At 38.2% G+C, this 5,363-nt stretch overlaps 1 protein-coding gene across 1 annotated transcript in view; it reads left to right on the top strand.

Annotated features, from left to right (window-relative positions):
* Positions 1–5,363, top strand: part of fut8b (fucosyltransferase 8b (alpha (1,6) fucosyltransferase)) — a 227,019-nt gene that overhangs the window by 126,911 nt on the left and 94,745 nt on the right.

The raw sequence follows: 5,363 nt of genomic DNA on the forward strand, positions 1-5,363 counted from the left end.
TGAAGAATAATAATTGCATTTTAATATAATAGTATAATTATTTTTTAAAAATCACAATAATTGCTAGAAGGTTCCTATACTTACCAGTCCAATGAACCCTGTTAGAAAACTCTACAATACAAAGCTCTTAAAATGGAAAAACCTCCTCTTTTTAGTGATCAATTGTCCGGTTAGAGAAAAGGTGCACACGAGGAACACTGTGTGTGTGTGTGTGTGTGTGTGTGTGTGTGTGTGTGTGTGTGTGTGTGTGATGAGCTCACCTGCTGCCTACCAAGAAGGTGTAATATACCTGGAGAAAGCGATCTGTCAGCTTCCCCATCCATCTCAATGGCAGTTGCTCGGCTGCGCACAGCCCCGAAACACAAAACAGGCAGATTTATTACAAGGCACCATGACTTGGTACCTTTCTCTTGGTACCCCCATAGATTTAAACACCCCAGGGCGCTTTTCTCCTGTGCATCAACTTTCTAATTCATATTTCTGTTTGAAATAAAAGCCTTTCTGGGGCATGTCATCTCTAATCCCACTGTGTCTGACTCCTTTCCCTCCGCACCATGTTACAGAAAATAACATTATTCTGCTCTTTGAAATGCGCCAGTGTAGCCCGTGGAGTTCGGCGCCGTGTAAAACACAATTACGGTTCGAGGGTTCTTCTGTCTTTTTGTTAATATAGATGCGAGCGGGTTCTCAAGCGGCCCAATGGAAATCTGCTTCAAAATAGATACGACTGTAAAAAGAATATGCAGAAAAATATACGTTCCTATGAGAAATCTTCCAGTCGTAAAAAAAAAAAAATTAGAAAGCGCTAAATGTAATTTCTTTGGGCCTGTTTATGGATTAAATTAACATTCGTCTCGGTGATCCGGTCACAAGTGGACGGCCGGGACGGATTGCTGTTTACATCCGTAGCAACTCGTCTCTTGTGACCACTTCTTGAGACGAGGGTCTTTGATTTTTGTGACTACATACATCATTTATTATGTCAGTGTCGTTTAGCTAAACTAAAAATACAATGCTGCACTTTTTAATGTAGCTTGAATTATGCGACCGTTTAAAATGCTATTTAGGCTGTAAAAAAAAAAAAATAATTAAGTGTAAAAACACTACGGGGAAATAGGTTAACAGTGAGTTCCTGTACTATATAAAGAAAAAAAAACGTAAAAATCTAACCAGACATTTCTGATGTAATTTTACAGTAAAATGCTGTATTTTACAGCAGCAAACAGAACAAATCAATGTACAATTTTTGCTTAAATAATCATGTTTTTTTTATAGTACGTTTGTGCTTTTGTTACATCTGTTGTTTGATAAATGTTTATTGAATCATTTAAGTCTCGTATGTGTTATAATTATGGTGTTGTGTGTTTGCATGAATGACTATGTATTAGTGCACCTTTAGTATATACTTCTGCTTGTGGCGAAACTACTTTGGTCCTTCGTGCCGCTTTCTCTTTTACCAACGACTTTATCGTCGTGCTTGCGCTCTCAGAATTAAAAGGTACAAAAGCTGTCACTGGGGTGGTACCCTTTCAAAAGGTACTCTTTTGTATCCATTAGGTTCAAATATGTACTTTTAAGGTACAAAAATGGACCCTTCAGGTACAAATTTGTACCTTTTTGAAAAGGTACCGCCCCACTGAGAGCTTTTGTACCTTTTTTTTTTTTTCTGAGAGAGTGCCAATATGTTAAAGGTACAAAACAGATTTTAGTAGTAGTGTGCGTTGTTGAACATTGTTTATTGAAATATTGCCGGTTTATATTCAATTTTTCTTGTTTGCAAATTACAGTTTTATACTGTAAAACTGACAGTTTTTTAATTAAAAAAAATTAATCAATTATATTAGCCATTAGAAAAAACAACCAACTACACAAACTAATTTACAAATAAATTATTTTGCTAATTGGAAATAAGTTGAAATAAATTGTAACTACATTTAAATTAAAATCAATAAAAATTGTACGAACCTTACGCTAAACAAAAATAAACTGCGGCAACAAAATCTCTAGTATTTAAATTTTAAAACTTAAATATGAAAACTAATAAAAATTAAAAATAAAATAACAGAACAGGAACTTAAATGGCTTATATATTAAAATATTACTATTAAATATTAAACTATTAAAATATGGCGAAAAATATCCAACTAAAAAATTCTTATCCATACACTCTAATGATAGATTTTTTTTTTTTATGGAAATGTCTTTAACTGCAGTAATTGCATGCAAATAAATTCAATTTGAGAGTGCAATTTTTTTTTTGTTCGCTGTGAGCAACTGAGCTAAATGATTCAGTGTTCAAATGAGCCATCCGAATGAATCTAGTGAATGAATCAGTCTACTTTGCCTTTTACAGTACTTTTGGGGGAAATGCGGCCGTATTTGATTGATTCCTTGAAAAAGCCTGACAGTACGACGGAAAATATGCATCACGGATACCTAAATATTGACTCGATTAAAACAATAACAGCGGTACTGGGAAATGCAGCTAAACATAGCTTTGTTATGATTGCATCACTTGAGTCGGCTGTCGATAACGGATCTAAACGGGGCCTTCAACTGAAACTGAAGGGTGACGATAGTTTTCTCCCAGCGCACAGATGCTCGAGTGCCTTCAGGACTTCCAGCTGTCCAAAAACCCAAACAAGACAATCAATTAAAACGAGCACGCAGAGAACCCCCGCAGCATGGCGTCAAAACAAAGACGCAGCGGAGGATTAAATATTACACACAAAGGTCTCATTAATTTGGATTTTGTTTGTACTGTACAGCGAGGAGGCAGAGTGACCTTTAATAGACACCGGCAGCGATAACGGAGTAATTAAGCGGAGTATATGCGCGTTTATATGCCTTTATCAATGTCTGTTAATGTCCAAAAGCATGCCGTATGACAGATATGCGTGTGAGAAGCAACTTCACGATTCAACCGCATGCTCTTTACTGTGGCGTTTTCTCAGGAGAAACGGAGAAAGGGACGAGAGCCGCGTTATACGGCAAGCAGGAAAATGTGATCAATGTTTCATGGCCTTATTGTATAACAAATGAAACCCTGTGATAATAATATCTGTCATATAGAGGTCCCGTCCTCACTCCATTTATTATACATAACCGTCTTCTTCGGTCATATCAAGTCGGCGGTCGATTAAAAAGAAAATGTGCAGCAGTGATGTATAGTCTATAGACTAAATGACCTCTGCTTACTACTTTTTTTATTATTCCCTGCTGTGTGATAAATACAATTTGGGGAAGCGGTAGGAATTAGCACTAGCGAGCAACAACTTCAGCCGTCTGGCTGCCACATATGCTAATATTAATAAACATTTTCAGCATTTGGCAAAGTGTTGCTATTGTGGGTAACGAATCTTTTGGGAGTCCCCAACAACAGGTTGACATGCACGCAAGGTCAAAAAACACTTTAATTGCATTCATTTTTGCCAAACCTGCTCAACCATTCATTTTTCCAAACCCTTTTTTTCGCGTGATGCTCATCTGCGGTTATTGGTCCGATTGATGTCATCGCGTCTGTAATGTCCGATAACGCAGTGTTTGTGAGCTCAGCGTTACCAGNTTTTTTTTTTTTTTTTTTTTTTTTCAAGAAAACATGAAAAGTGCAACAAGTGGGCGGGCAATATGCTAATGTTTCACGTTGGGATTTGTTTAAAAAAAAAAATGTAAAAATCGAATCGTTTCAGTGACTCTTTCTTTTAAGAGACAATAACTTCATACAAGCTGCGCTTTCAGATTTAATTCTTTTCAGCATGTTCAAAAATCTGCAATGGCGCACTTTAATTTCCTGCTATATATAATATCTGATTATGCAAAAAAAAAATTAAAAACCTTCACTTTTCTTGGTGTTTCACCAGTAGAGATAAGTGGCCGTCTTCATGAGCGAGCTGACTGAATCGTTCTTTCAAATGATTCTTTAAAAACGGCTTGAATTAAACGGTTGACTTACGAATGACTCATTGAATCATCATTTGTAGCGATTTGTTAAAAAATTAATTGATTTAGGAACTAAACCAGTAAGGGCCAGATTTACTAAACAGGGCAAATTAGTATTAGATCGCAACTCCATAAGTTTATCAAAAATATATATATTTTTTTTCTGTGCTGCTAACAGCTCTCTTGCTCGTGTGACATTGCTTAAATAATATAAATTAGTAATTGTTTTTACATTTATTAAATCATTTATTTAAACGACGTTGGAGACTTCTATGCAATTGCTGTTGGCGCCAATTTGTGAGCGTTACGCTTTTTGCATTCGATTCAAATGGTGCTTTTATCGTAGGTTTTATGCCGATACATGAGGTCCCTAACGGATTAAAGTCACCGTAAAAACGAAAACAACTCTCAGAGCTCGTTGCTTTAACAGAAAACCTGTTTCCCACATCACACGTATGCAAACACCTCTAGAGTAACAATCTATTTCCTTCAACGGTTTCCCGTGCAGCCGTCGGTACGTTCTGATTGCTGTGGAGCCGCAAATTGAAATCTCCGGATCGTCTTTCCCACACCAGAAAATAACACTCCACGGAGATCTCGCCGTTTAAGAGTCGCGCGAGCGAGAAATGACTTCCACCTGCTATTTCCGAGTCTCCCGCAGGAAGCCTACAGACCGGCGGACGGCAGGCAATCGGCGAAAACCTTAAACCTCCGCCGGCCGTGTTCGTTCCCGGGGAGTTTTCCCGGATAAACCCTCGCTTTTTGGGGTCGGGCCGAGGTCAGATTTGTCATCGGGTGTGAAAAAAGCCCCGGTAAACATAAAGATCCGCCCCGTCCTCCTGTGGATGTAAACATTAATGATTTTGTGGATTACGGTATTACTTTCTGAGGCTGTGTGACGAGCCGAGCTCACGGCTCCAGAGGGATGTTGCGCTGCAGTAATGATAGCTATATATAAAGGCCTTGTTCTTCACAGCAGATGTGAGGAGTCTCTGGCGTCAGCTGAAGTGCCGTCGACTGGAGTTCACCTGTCACACGCTTCTCACCTCTAGTCTTTTATTGGCGTTACGGTGTCAGGCTGATAAGTGGAAATAATGGAGCTTTCTCCTCCCACCAAAGCAATTATAGCATTCGGAGCTCCTGAGCGTGTCACAGCTGTCTAACACACACTTTCTTTCTTTAACCCACATTCAGACAGCCAAGTCATCAAAAAAAAGTTTCGGTTTCTTCATAGATACAGTATATACAGTACAACGGCTCCGAAAAGTATTTGGACACTTAAACATGATTTTCTGAATGAATATTCTCTATTCTCTATTTTTTTTTCTCTCTCTGTCTCTCTCTCTCTCTCTCTCTCTCTCTCTTTCTGTTTCTCTCTCTCTCTCTCTCTTTCTGTCTCTCTCTCTCTCTCTCTCTCTCTTTTG

The sequence above is a fragment of the Puntigrus tetrazona genome, chromosome 20, assembly GCF_018831695.1.
Source record: "Puntigrus tetrazona isolate hp1 chromosome 20, ASM1883169v1, whole genome shotgun sequence".
In the NCBI taxonomy this organism is placed as follows: Eukaryota; Metazoa; Chordata; class Actinopteri; order Cypriniformes; family Cyprinidae; genus Puntigrus; species Puntigrus tetrazona.